Raw genomic sequence first — 14,509 nt, 5'->3', positions numbered from 1 at the left:
TCCTCCTATATATACCTACGTACCCCTAAACGATCAGATACGGAGCCAAAACCCTAATTCCACCGCCGCAACTTTCTGTATCCATGAGATCCCATCTTGGGGCCTGTTCCGGAGCTCCGCCGGAGGGGACATCGATCACGGAGGGCTTCTACATCAACACCATAGCCTCTCCGATGAAGTGTGAGTAGTTTACTTCAGACCTACGGGTCCATAGTTAGTAGCTAGATGGCTTCTTCCCTCTTTTTGGATCTCAATACAAAGTTCTCCCCCTCTCTTGTGGAGATCTATTCGATGTAATCTTCTTTTTGCGCTGTGTTTGTTGAGACCGATGAATTGTGGGTTTATGATCAAGTCTATCTATAAATAATATTTCAATCTTCTCTGAATTCTTTTATGTATGATTGGTCTTTGCAAGTCTCTTCGAATTATCAGTTTGGTTTGGCCTACTAGACTGATCTTTCTTGCAATGGGAGAAGTGCTTAGCTTTGGGTTGTGTCCTTTCCTAGAGACAGTAGGGGCAGCAAGGCACGTATTGTATTGTTGCCATCGAGGATAACAAGATGGTGTTTTCATCATATTGCATGAGTTTATCCCTCTACATCATGTCATCTTGCTTAAGGCATTACTCTGTTTTCATTAACTTAATACTCTAGATGCATGCTGGATAGCGGTCGATGAGTGGAGTAATAGTAGATGCAGGCAGGAGTCGGTCTACTTGTCTCGGACGTGATGCCTATATACATGATCATACCTAGATATTCTCATAACTATGCTCAATTCTGTTAATTGCTCAACAGTAATTTGTTCACCCACCGTAGAATACTTATGCTCTCGAGAGAAGCCACTAGTGAAACCTATGGCCCCCGGGTCTATCTTCATCATATTAATCTACCAATACTTAGTTATTTCCTTTTTCTTTTACTTTGCATCTTTATCATAAAAATACCAAAAATATTATCTTATCATATCTATTAGATCTCACTCTCGTAAGTGGACGTATAGGGATTGACAACCCCTATTTGTGTTGATTGCGAGGATTTATTTGTTTTGTGCAGGTACGAGGGACTCGCGTGTAGCCTCCTACTGGATTGATACCTTGGTTCTCAAAAACTGAGGGAAATACTTATGCTACTTTGCTGCATCATCCCTTCCTCTTTGGGGAAAACCACCAGGATTGGGTTGCTCGCTAAAGGAGCTTTTATTTCCTCCAGTCTGTTGTTGGTTCTTCCATCCACTCAAAGTGGTCGGTACATCAGAGCAAGCGATAACGTGGCAATGATTTTTCTCCTAGTCTGGAGATAAAGTGGCTTAAGGCTGCCATGCATTCGGCTAGTTTTTGGACCTGTTTAAGGTCGTTGGTGCAGCCAATTGTGACAAAGTTCGGATTTTGGCCGGATTTGCCTCAATTCCTCTATTGGAAATGATGACGCCCAGCAGTTTTCCGGTGGGAACGCCGAAAACACATTTTTCCGGATTGAGCTTGATGTCATATGTCCGGAGATTGTCGAATGTGAGACGCAAGTCGTCTATTAACGACTCGGCGTGCTTAGTCTTGATGACGACATCATCCTCATATGCTTCAACTGTCTTGCCGATTTGTTTTTCCAGGCATGTTTGAATCATGCGTTGGTAGGTGGCACCCACGTTTTTAAGCCCAGAGGGCATAGTGTTGAAGCAGAAAGGTCCGTATGGGGTGATGAATGCCGTTGCGGCTTGATCGGACTCCTTCATTTTGATTTGATGGTATTCGGAGTATGCATCGAGGAAACACAGTGCGTCGTGTCCTGCAGTTGCATCCATAATCTGATCGATGTGGGGGAGGGGGAAGGGATCCTTAGGGCAAGCCTTATTGAGGTCTTTGAAATCGACGCACAAGCGCCAGGATTTATCCTTCTTTGGCACCATCACCAGGTTTGTTAGCCAGTCTGGGTGTTTTATTTCTCTGATGAATCCGGCCTTGATTAACTTGGCTAACTCCTCCCCCATGGCTTGTCGTTTAGGTTCGGAAAAGCGTCGCAGTGTTTGCTTGACCGTCTTATATCCCTTCAATATATTGAGGCTGTGTTCGGCCAGTCTGCGTGGGATTCCTAGCATATCAAAAGGGTGCCAGGCAAATATGTCCTAGTTCTCGCGCAGGAATGTTCGCGGTGCGGCGTCAACTGTTGGGGTCCAGCTGTGCCCCAATGGAAGCTGTCTTCTTGGGGTCTGTCGGGTGGACTTGAAATTTGGCTATTTCATCTGTTGGTTTGAAGGAGGTGGATTTGGGACGCTTATCAAGGATTACGTCATCCCTATCCACCGTAGAGTATATCTAGATGTATAATAAGTATTGCACATCTAAGTTCTATGTCATTGATCTTACATGGAGATTTGTGTGTGTATTTTTTTTCCTTTTAACGTTAGATAAGTCACTTAGATGTGCAATAACTAGGGCACATCTAGATGTGTCCTAGTTGGGGTCGACGTAGCGAACTGTGGATAGCGGGCGCTATGTCCGTGTACCAGATTTGCAAAAGACATTCATAATTTTGAGATTCTTTGTATATTTCTAGACCATTAGCAATCATGTATGTCAGTTTGCTTGCGAATTGTATCCCATTGTTTTCTCTACTGTCATCAGTGATGGTTACTGATGTATCCCAGGTGGATCGATTGCTCCAATCTGCAATCCAAAGGGCTCACCCTAGCAGCAAGACGACGATTCTCAAAGTGACTGTGTCGAAGTGATATCATCATTGGGTGACCTTCCCGAGGTATAAACTACTAATCAACTCTCTTCGTCCCATAATATAAGAGTGTTTTTGACATCAATTATGGGACAGAGGGAGTATATTCCAAGCAAATCGCCATTGTGTGTGCTAGAGGTGCATCAGTCTGGATTGCAGGGAAATGCTGGTCGGTGTTTGTTTGCCAAATAAACACGAAGAATGGTTATGTTAAGAACTATTCCCTCTGTAAACTAATATAAGATTGTTTATATCACTTCTAGTGATCTTGTCGGAGTAAATAACCACGGGTAGCCTAGCCGGCTTCCCCTGGTTCTTCAGAAAAATTATAGGCCGATTGAGCCTCCAAGCGTCCAAGACGTGGGGCCGCCTTCCCCCAGCTGGCCACCTCTCAGGCTGGCTGCGGAAAGGCGGCCCAGCCCTGAAATCCTTGAGAAACAAGACCACGAGAAGGCCGGCTCCAAAAAGACGGCCATGAGAAGGCCGACTCCAAGGAGTCGGCTCCTCAGCAGGCGGCCAAGATCGTGCCCTCAGAGTCTACGCCCACATAACGGCGACGAGACGGGGCGTGGCTACAGTGAAGCCTGCCACCCCCAAATCCCGGAGCACGCATGGCCACAGTGCGTCATACGGGGCGGCCATCACCTGTCCGGCGCAACACTGTTGCCATGTTGATCATGACATCACCCACGGCGAGCAGTTAGTACGACCCGTGGGTGGCAGGCCCCCTCAGTCAGGGAGACCCCAAAGGCGGCCAGGCTTCCCGCAGTCGGCCTGGGGTACGGCCGGCTCCCAATAGCCGGCCGGCTCTCTCCCTCGAAGGAGGTGCCTCATTAAGGAGATAAGACGAGGTAAGGCTACAGTGATGAGCCGCCCTGCAACGGCACTGTAGCCATGCTTACCACGACAAAGCCCTCGTCACCAGAGGCAAGGCAACCGTAACCAGCCTCCGACAAGACTCCCGAGCGATGGGGCCAGCCTGCCGACCAGAAGGCCGGCAGCCGGCGGGGCCTACCAGGCGGCGGGCCCATCGGTCGGTGGAGAAGCTGGCCAGCGTAGACACAGACGGCTGGGGCCCGCGCCCAGACGGATTACCATTGTACCCCTGGGGTGTAGGCCTATATAAACCCCCAGGGCACCCATGCAGGGGAGATCTCTCTTTGGATAGTTTTAGACACGGCAATGAGAGGAGGAGCAGGAAAGCCTTGCCCTTCTTCATCCTTTCACCAAACAGCTCAAGGAGCCTCTTGTAGCTACTTGTCAATCTAGTGACCATGCGGAGACCCCGCAGAGCAGCAGTAGGGGTGTTATCTCCACGGAGAGCCCTGAAGCTGGGTAAGATCCGCTGGCGTGCATGTCTTTGCCTTATCCCGTTTTCAGGCACCGGCGATGTTTTATTGGCTCCCACAATGATAAGCCACCCGTTGGCATATGTCGCACCAACCACCCGACATTTGGCGCCCACCGTGGGGCCAGGTGCACCATCGTCCGGAGACCTGCTCTGGACCGGAACCCTCTTCCTCCCCAGCGTGCGTAGCCAGCCCGGCTCGCCCAATGGCGCTTGCCCCGATGCGCTGCAAGGCGTCGCTGACGTATGCGCGGCGAGTTGCCTCGCCGATCTTCTTGGCTAGGCTCGCATCTCTAATGAGCCCGCATCCGACGCGGGCACCGGCTGCCCCGAAAGCCACCTCGTCAGCCTCCTCGACCAACTCCACGTCTCCGGCGAGCTGGCTGCGGACCTGGAGTCGGCTGGGGAGGCTGACTTCCAAGAGCACCCCATCACGGTCGTATGTACTGCCCCGCTCGCCGAGATCATAGGCAGCCGGGATGCATCCGGCCGAGTGGCAAAATGGGCCATTGAGTTGGCTCCTTACACGATCTTCTACCAGCCCCGCACCGCCATTAAATCCCAAGCACTGGCAGACTTCCTCGTCGACTGGTCCGAAACCCAGTACCTGCCACCGACCCCCGACTCCACTCATTGACGGATGCACTTTGATGGGTCCAAGATGCACACTAGCTTGGGAGCCGGCATCATCCTCACCTCCCCCAAGGGCGACAAGCTCAAGTACACATGGCAAATTCATTTTGCCGCCTCCAACAATGTGGCCGAGTACGAGGTGCTCATACACGGGCTCCGGCTAGCCAAGGAGCTCGGCATCCGCCGGATCCTGTGCTATGGCAACTCGGATTTGGTGGTCCAGTAGTCATCTGGCGACTGGGACGCCAAGGACGCGAATATGGCGAGCTACCGCTTCCTTGTTCAGCAAATCAGTGGATATTTTGAAGGATGTGAGTTCCTTCATGTACCACGCGCCGACAACATGCAAGCAGATGCCCTGGCACGAGTAGGCTCCACCCGGCAAGCTATACCAGCCGGTGTTTCTCTCCACCGCCTTCTCAAGCCGTCTCCAGAATCTGATTCTATCTTCGTGCCGCCTGACCCCGATGCAGTCAGATCCGGCTCGGGGAACCAAGCAGGCGGCTCGGGGACTTCGACAGGCGGCCCGGGGACTGCCGTAGTCACACCTGGCTCGGGGACTTCGGAACTCGGCCCGGCGGCTACTGCAGTCGGCCTGGGGATGGCATCAACGCAACAGGCGGTGGCCGACTCAAGACCATCCCCCTCACCTGGCCTTTTGCCGTCTGGGGGCTGGACATGGTGGGCCCATTCAAGACGGCACGCGGCGGCATGACACATCTACTCGTCGCTGTGGACAAATTTACCAAGTGGATCGAAGAAAAGCCGATCAAGAAGCTGAATGGGCCGACTGCTGTAACGTTCATCGCAGATATCACAACCCGGTATGGCATACCGCACAGCATCATCACCGACAATGGCACAAATTTTGCAAAGGGAGCGCTGGCACATTTCTGCGCAACACACGACATCCGGCTGGACCTAGCGTCCGTCGCCCACCCGCAGTCACATGGCCAGGTCGAGCGAGCAAACGGCCTCATCCTCTCCGGCATCAAGCCCCGACTGGTCGTGCCACTAGAGCGTTCGGCCGGCTGTTGGCTCGACGAGCTGCCGGCCGTCCTCTGGAGCTTGCGCACTACCCCAAACAAGTCAACCAGCTTCACCCCTTTCTTCCTTGTATATGGCGCCAAGGCGGTCATCCCAACTGACATCAAGTTCGACTCACCTCGGGTCACCATGTACACGGAGGCGGAGGCCAAGGAAGCACGTGAAGACGGCGTCGACCTGCTGGAAGACGGCCGGCTGTTAGCCCTCAGCCGGTCCGCCATCTATCAGCAGGGTCTGCACCGCTACCACAGCCGAAAAGTCAAGCCAAGATCCTTCCAAGAGGGCGATCTTGTGCTCCGGCTGATCCAGCGAACAACCGGCCAGCACAAGCTCTCGGCCCCTTGGGAGGGCCCCTTCGTCATCAACAAAGCTCTAGGCAACGACTCCTACTACCTAATCGACGGTAGAAGCCGAAGGCACGCAAGAGAGATGATTCCGGCAAGGAGTCGGAACGACCATGGAACGCCAATCTCCTCCGAAGATTTTACAGTTAAAAAGCAGTATGTATCACGCTAACTTTTGTACTAAGTACGAGACAAAGGGTCCCCCGAGGAGCACTAGGGGACTACCTTCTTTTATCTATGGATGATGGGTATCATGCCTATGAATATGCTACTACATTTGTTTTTTCGTCCGGCACCAGGCCTGACCAGTCAGCCCCGGGACTCGCCGCCTTAAGTTATATATAAAGTTCTGCCTGCAGTCAGACAAGTAGTGTGCCGGCACCCAAGCCCCCTCTTGCCAAAAGTCGCAGCTCGAAGAATCGACTGTCCGACTAGCAGGAGCCAAGGGAAGGAAAGGATGCCCACATGAAAAACGGCTACGGACCAACGAACTTATATAACGCGAGCCGGCCTCCCGCCCCGCCAGCCGGCTACCAGAGCAGCCGGCTGGCCGACTTCCCATTCACCTTGCTGCAATCTAAGAAAGCTCGAGTACTTGCCTTCCCAAAACAACCAAGTCCTTCTCCAGCCACAGACTGCAGAGCAGCTGTCCGGCTGGGAAGACGGCGGCCAAGGAAAGGCGGCAAAGGAAAAAGGCAAAAGGATGGAAAGCAAACATGAATGGAAGCCAAACACATGCATAATATTTACACAAAAGACCTTCGAAAGGCCAGCATTCAACATTGTCTGAATACACCCCCAGTGGGTGGAACTGTGCAAATTTAAAGACTGTTCAAAAGAGTAACAAGCAGGAAAGCACGGACGGCGAATCAAGCTAGTGGAACAATGGGCGAGTTGGGCAGGTTGGTGGGGTCGGCAGTGCCGGCTGGAGGAGTGACCGGCTGGCGAGTCTCGACATCGTTGCTAGAGGCACGATCAGGCTGAGGCGGGCTGGTCGCTTCACCGTCCGGCACAGCGTCTTCAGCATCCTCCCCCTCTTCCCCTTCACCCTCATCACTGGAGGCAATCTCCTCCGCCGAGTCCTCACCTTCTGTCGGGTTCAGCCCGAACCACTCCTCCGGCTGAGCGACGCCAGCGTCATCCACCTTAGGGGCAAAGGCGTTTGTGTTGGTGTACTCGGCGATCGCCGAGGCACGCTGGATGATAGCCGGCCGCACCGCCTCCAGCTCCTCGTCAGCCTCCTGCCGCCATGTGCTCAGCTGGTCCAAGTTCAGCCTAGGATACCAAGCTCGGACGAACTCCAGTGCCCGCCCAGCGCCGGACCGGGCCGCTGACGCCTTCCAAGCCTCGAAGCGGCCGACTGCGACCTCCAGCCAGTCGGCAGTCCAACTCGGGGTGCGCGGGATCACCTCGCCGAGCCAGAGGGCGGCCAGCACTTGCGCCCCGGCACGCTGAAGACGGCGGAGCATGCGGTGGGTCGGCTGCAGGCGGGCTTGAAGCGCCAGAAGCTGCTCCTCAAGTGACCGGCTGGCACCCGGTGCGACCTCAGCCCCCGCCTGCCGTTGCGCATCGCGGTAGGCCTCGATGGCTTGGGTGGCAGCAGTAGAGTAACCAGGAAAGTAATCTGCACAAAGAAGAAAGCAGTAGCACAGAGTCAAAAGACGAACCAGATAGTAGGAGGCAGGCAAAGAAACGATGAAGAAGGCGGCCCACCGTCGATTAAGTCTTCTACCCTCCTGTAGCCTTGACTCAGCGCCTGCCTGGCCTCGGCCCAGTTCGCCGCCTCGGTCTCATATTCAGCTTTGAGGGCGGCCTCACTGTCCTGCGCCGCCTTCAGGGCCGCCTTATGGCTCTCCTCCTGGTCGGCCAACTTCTTGGCCAGGCGGTCACGCTCTTGAGCCAGGGCGGCGCACTCGGCCTCCTTGGCGCGAAGGGCGGTCTGGGCTCCACTCAGCTGGCTCCTCAAGTCAGCATTGCCCCCCACAGATATGAAGAAAGAAGTTGCCAGGAAAAGATCCGACCCGACTGCTCAGCAGTCGGCCCGAATCTCGGGGACTACACCCAGTGGGTGCGCTGACGCGCCCCCACTTGAGACAAAAAAATGAAGCACTTACTCCGGCTCTCAGTCAGATCGGTGGTTTTCTGATTCAACTCCTGGGCCTGGGAGTTGAAGGCAGTCGCGCGGAGGTTATGATACTCCTGCAGATAAGATAAGTGATACAAGTAAGAACAAGACGGCAATTAGAGTCTACCAAGAAGTTCCAAGCTGCCTGCTCAGCAGCTGGCTCGGAACTCGGGGACTACACCCAGTGGGTGCGCTGACGCGCCCCCATGGAAGAAATCAGGAGCAATCAACGAAGAGCGGAAGGACTCACCCGGATCACCGTTCGCGTCGTGAGAAATTCTTGGGTGTACTGCTTCAGCGCGGTAGCTTGGGCCTGAAGCCGGCTCCGGACGTCCTGCGCCGCCACGTTCAGCACGGCCGTCCCGCCGCCCGGCATCCACCCGGATGAGCTATCGCTAGCCGCTTCCAGGTCCTGGGCCGACGGGCCGGCGCCAGCGGCGTTGTGCGGATCTGGCGCGGAAGTCGCCTTCTCCGCGCGCCGACGGGACGGCGACAGGACCACAAGGTCCGCCCCGACAGCCGGCTCACCTCCAGTCGGCTGCACGGGCGGCGTGTCGGGCCGGCTACCTTGACCCTTTCCAGCCGGCGGCGTCGGTTCCGTCTCCTTCCCCTTCGCCGGCTGGCCGCGGTGGGTCTCCTCCGTCGGGGGCACTGGAATGTCGGGTGCCGCGGCGTGAAGGGGGATGACGAGCAGCGGAGACTGGTTCCGCTGGGCCTCCGCCTCCTCCTCCATGGCTGTGGCCTCTGCCTGGGCCTTGGCAACCGCGTCGGCCCGTGCCTCCGTCGACTTCTCCCTCGCCTCCCGAGCCGCCCTCCGCTCATCTGCCTCCCGCTCCTCCCGCGCTTCCCGCGCCTTTCGCTCCGTCGCCTCTAGGAGATCGGCGCGGGGATCCACACGGCGGGAGCTTGAGGACCCTCCCGTGGGTCCGACCATGGAGGCGGCAGGGGACCGTTCATGAGAAAGTGGGGCCCTGTTTGATAAGTCAAGAAGAAGGCTTAGAAAGATATCAACCAAAGAAGAAAAGAAAGGCATAAGAAAAATAAAACTTATGCTGAAACCAACTGTGGCTGCTTCACCACCTTGCAAAAGCGGGCCGCCTTCGCGACCGCCTCATCCCGCTTGGTCGCCGCCACGGTACTCTTGGGCTTTTTTGGCCGACTACCGAAGTGGGTCGACGCGGCCCGGCGTTTCTGCGCGCCGCCTTGAGGAGCCGGCACGGCGGATGGGCCCGCGCCTTGATGATCGGGCGCCGGCTGACGGCGCGGAACAACTTCGGCCTCAGCATCATCCGGCCAACCTCGAAGGCGGCCCCGAGCCCAGAGCCGCCTGCCTCGCCGCCCTCCCCTGCGACGTCTTCTTCCATGGCGGCCGCCCCCAGGTCCGGGTCGGCAACATCGTCCATCGTGCGGTCGGGGAGGAACTCGCGCTCCACCCCCGCAGCACCGGTTGCTGGTGGAAGCATGAGATTCTGCCAAAAACAAGCCGACTGGTCAGGAGTCGGCCATCATGAACCCGACGACAAGGAAAGAAGAAAAGAAGAGAAACTTACCACCGGCGGAGGATTGGCGCGAGAGTACGGCACCTTGCCGTACTGCCACTCCTCGGTGAGCTTGCAGTTGGAAATATAGTTCACCATGTAAGACACCTCGGTGTGAGGCATCTCCTTGGTGCTTAGCCGGAACGGGTCGAAGCGGCCGCTCATCTGGCAGATCATATGAGGTCGGCCCTGGAGCGGGAGCACCCGGCTCTCCACGAAGACAACCACCAGGTCAGACCCAGTCAAACCCTCCGACTGGATCATCACCCGGAGCCGTGCAACGGAGGCGGCCCCACCCTGAGACAGCGACCTGGCCCGGAAGGACCATGAGGGCTGCCTCCCAGCCGGCGGGCCGTCTAGGTAAGCTGGCAGATTGACGAAGTCGCCTTGCGGAGCGATGTTCTTCACATAGAAGTAGGATTTCTGCCAGAGCTTCACCGACTGGATCAGCGGGATGGGCGGAAACGGGTTGTTATCGCTCGTCCTCCGCATGGCGATGAAGGCGCAGCATGGGGCGGGCACGCCCGCGACGACAGTGCCAAGCTTGTACTGGAAGAATTCTCCCCACAGTTCGAGGGTGGGGAGGACACCAAGAAAACCCTCGCACATGGTGACAAAGGCCGACAACAGCATCACCGCGTTCGAAGTAAGGTGATGCGGCTGGAGATGATAAAATTCGAGGAAGGAGCGGAGGAACCCGCTCGCCGGCAGGCCGAAGCCGTGTATGAAGATTACCCGCTCGTCCTCCTCCGGCGCCGACGAGATCTCCCTCTCCGGCGCAAGGCGGACCCGCACAAAATCCGCGCCCGGCAGCCGCCGCGTCCGGCGGAGGAAGTCGACGTGGTCGTCGTGGACGTTGGAGCCGTCCCAGGAGCTCGACAACGTCATGGGGACGGCACGGCGATGATAAAGGTGAGGTGAAAGAAAGGCGCGCGACCCTGCTACGACGAAGCGACGGCAAGCCAAGAAGATTGGCGGGAAGGCCGAGCAACAACGGGTAGCTGTGCCGGCGGAGAGGAGGAAGAAGAAGGAGGGGGCAGAGCGAGGGAGAGCGTGCGAGCGTCTGGCGCTCCCCTCCTCTCCCCCTACTTATAGCCTCGTGCGGCGAAGCCGAGGAGGCAGGGCGTGGGGGGACGTGGGATTAACTGCACCAACTCCCCCGCGCCCCGCGATTATTGCGCCTTCACGGCGTGCGGAAACCGCCGCTGGGGGGCGCGCGGTCCATCCGGGCCGCAAAAGATCCGCACGTGGGCCGAGGCCCTGTAGTGGCGGGCCCCAAACTGCGGTGGCATCACGTCGCGCGCGTGGGCTGGCAGGCCCCTCCAGCCGTAGGGTGCCACGTGGCGCACAGGCGACGAACGGTCAGCTCGCAGCCTGACTCGCGTGCCGACTGGTACCCGCTTTCATGCTTCAAAATCTCTAGAAGACGGCACGCCTAGTCAAAGCCGGCTCCCAGTTTCCGGCTCCTCAAGATAGGAAGCTGACTGAGCTCCTCGTCTTTTTTCTGCCTCGGAGCCCAACCAGCTTCGGGGACTACTGTCGGAGTAAATAACCACGGGTAGCCTAGCCGGCTTCCCCTGGTTCTTCATAAAAATTATAGGTCGATTAAGCCTCCAAGCGTCCAAGACGTGGGGCCGCCTTCCCCCAGCTAGCCACCTTTCAGGCCGACTACGGAAAGGCGGCCCAGCCCTGGAATCCTTGAGAAACAAGACCACGAGAAGGCCGACTCCAAGAAGCCGGCCATGAGAAGGCCGACTCCAAGGAGCCGGCCCCTCACCAGGTGGCCAAGATCGTGCCCTCAGAGTCTGCGCCCACATAACGGCGACGAGACGGGGCGTGACTACAGTGAAGCCTACCACCCCCGAATCCCGGAGCACACATGGCCACAGTGCGTCGTACGGGGCAGCCATCACCTGTCCGGCGCGGCACTGTTGCCATGTTGATCATGACATCACCCACGGCGAGCAGTCAGTACGACCCATGGGTGGCGGGCCTCCTCAGTCAGGGAGACCCGAAAGGCGGCCAGACTTCCCGCAGTCGGCCTGGGGTACGGCTGGCTCCCAATAGCCGACCGGCTCTCTCCCTCAAAGGAGGTGCCTCATTAAGGAGATAAGACGAGGTAAGGCTACAGTGATGAGCCGCCCCGCGACGTCACTGTATCCATTCTTACCACGACAAAGCCCTCGTCACTAGAGGCAAGGCAACAGTAACCAGCCTCCGACAAGACTCCATAGCGGTGGGGCCAGCCTGTCGACCAGAAGGCCGGCAGCCGGCGGGGCCTACCAGGCGGCGGGCCCATCTGTCGGCGGAGAAGGCAGCCACGTAGACACAGACGGCTGGGGCCCGTGCCCAGACGGATTACCATTGTACCCCTGGGGGATAGGCCTATATAAACCCTCCAGGGCACCCATGCAGGGGAATCTCTCTTTGGATAGTTTTAGACACGACAACGAGAGGAGGAGCAGGAAAGCCTTGCCCTTCTTCATCCTTTCACCAAACAGCTCAAGGAGCATCTTGTAGCTACTTGTCAATCTAGTGACCATGCGGAGACCCCGCAGAGCAGCAGTAGGGGTGTTACCTCCACGGAGAGCCCTGAAGCTGGGTAAGATCCGCCGGCGTGCATGTCTTCGCCTTATCCCGTTTCCAGGCACCGGCGATGTTTTATTGGCTCCCACAATGATAAGCCACCCATTGGCATATGTCGCACCAACCACCCGACAGATCTAAACGATCTTATATTAGTTTACAGAGGGAGTACTAGTTTTGATTACCCGTGTAATATTCTGTGACACTGCTAAAATGCTAAGCACTTGAGCTGTAAGTCTGTAAAGAGTTTTCTCCAAGACAGAAGTGCATACAGGCTTTAATGAATGGCAATCCATTGTCTATCCCTAAGAAACTGTTCACATTAGACAATTGCTTTATGCTTCCAGTAGTAGTGGAAGCTTGAATTCCATATGATGGAGGGCTGTTTTTTATCTGGCTTGCTAAATCTATTTACTGGCTCAAAAAAATTGGATTTGCTATTTATACCCTGTCCAGAATGTACATTTTTTATTTTCGCTTTGTTGCTATACTTACTCATTTGTTGTAGATGACTGTATCCCATCGTATAGAATAGCATCATCCTATGGATATTTGAATGTTGACCGGCACAAACGCACACAAATTATTCTTGTGGCCTTCCATATGCCTATTCACACGTTCTCTCTTGGGATTACATCCCAGTGCATGGCCTTCCTCTGTACTATGTAAATGTGTAATACTGCAAGTTTGTGCAGATCGATATATAAATTATTTTATAACCCTAGTTACTATTCTGCTGTGCTTCTGTATCCAGGATATCTGTCGATGTATTAATGCCCGAATGCCACTGCGAGATGCTGCCCGCTTGGCTTGTGTATCACACAAATTTTGGAGATCATGGAGATGCTATCCCAAGCTTGACTTACGTCAGGAAACACTAGGTTTGAATGGAGATCTCATCAGTGAAGTTGACAATATTCTGAAAAATCACTCGGGCGTTGGCTTGAAGGAACTAAACATTGAACTTTCTAGCTGTGACAAGGTTGATTCTTGTTATATCAGTAGTTGGCTTCGTATTGCTGTTACAGCAGGAATCGAAGAACTCAGCCTTTTTCTGCCTCATATTCCTGAGGAAGAAGAAAACTATTTCCCATGCTCACCTTTACTTAATGGGAGTGAAAAATCAATTCGGTATCTTGACATAGGCATCTCTGCTTTTCGTCCCACAGCTGGGCTTGGTCATTGGAGAAGCTTGACAAGGTTATATCTGAGTAGTGTGCGGGTTGCTGACGATGAGCTAGAGGGCCTTCTTTACAGTTGTGATGCATTGGAGCATTTTGGGAGTCCTGAATTGCCCTGAGATAGTTTGCCTGAAGATACCTTGTCTGCTGCAGCGGCTTAGGCTCCTGACAGTGTCTTTATGCAAAAATCTGCAAGTGATAGATTGCAATGCTTCAAATATCTCCATTTTTCACTTCTCTGGTAGCTTAGTATCAATTTTCTTCGAAAATACATTGCAAGTAAAGAATGTTGAAATGGATTGTTTAGAATTTGGTCAGTCCAACATTGTCTTGCATGCTCGGACTAAGCTTCTGTCCTATGCGCCAAATGTTGAAACACTTGCCATATCCTCACCTAATGAGGTATATTCTGAAAGTTTAGATAAGTATAGACTAGCTATTTGCATATTATATCTGACATACCTAGTAATATAATTAATCTTGATATCTTTATGCAGATGATCAGTACACCAATGCTACCTAGCAAATTCCTTTGCCTCAAGTACTTGCATATTTCTCTAATTGGAGATGAAGCTATTTCACCAGCTTATGATTACCTTTCTCTGGCTTCTTTTCTTGAAGCTTCTCCTTGCCTGGAGACATTCATCTTGGAAGTAAGTTACTTGAACCTTGCTAGCATACCTAGTGCATTGTGAACCTGCTGATGCGAGCATCTTGGCTTTCTATGTAGGTGCGGCAGCCTTAAATGAAGCATGATTCAGTTGTCGAGGATTCCTCACACCTAAGGTGGCCACCACAGCAGCGTCACAACAACCTAAAGAGTGTGACAATCATCGGCTTCTGTTCCGCAAAGAGCTTGGTCGAGTTGACATGCCACATTGTTGAGAACGCGACATCGCTCGAGCGCCTCACGTTAGACACCACTCATGGCTGTCAGAGTTCTGGTGGGTGTAGCGTTGATAAACCTAACAGATGGTTCTA

The 14,509-nt window shown here is 54.6% G+C and overlaps 1 pseudogene; it reads left to right on the top strand.

Moving 5' to 3' along the window:
• The first annotated feature begins 2,565 nt into the window (after positions 1 to 2,565).
• LOC123101440 (uncharacterized) lies at positions 2,566 to 14,273 on the top strand (annotated as a pseudogene).
• Positions 14,274 to 14,509: the final 236 nt, after the last annotated feature.

The sequence above is a fragment of the Triticum aestivum genome, chromosome 5A, assembly GCF_018294505.1.
Source record: "Triticum aestivum cultivar Chinese Spring chromosome 5A, IWGSC CS RefSeq v2.1, whole genome shotgun sequence".
Classification (NCBI taxonomy): Eukaryota; Viridiplantae; Streptophyta; class Magnoliopsida; order Poales; family Poaceae; genus Triticum; species Triticum aestivum.
Note: the sequence above shows the minus strand (reverse complement) of the source record. Positions and strands in the feature narration are given on the sequence as shown.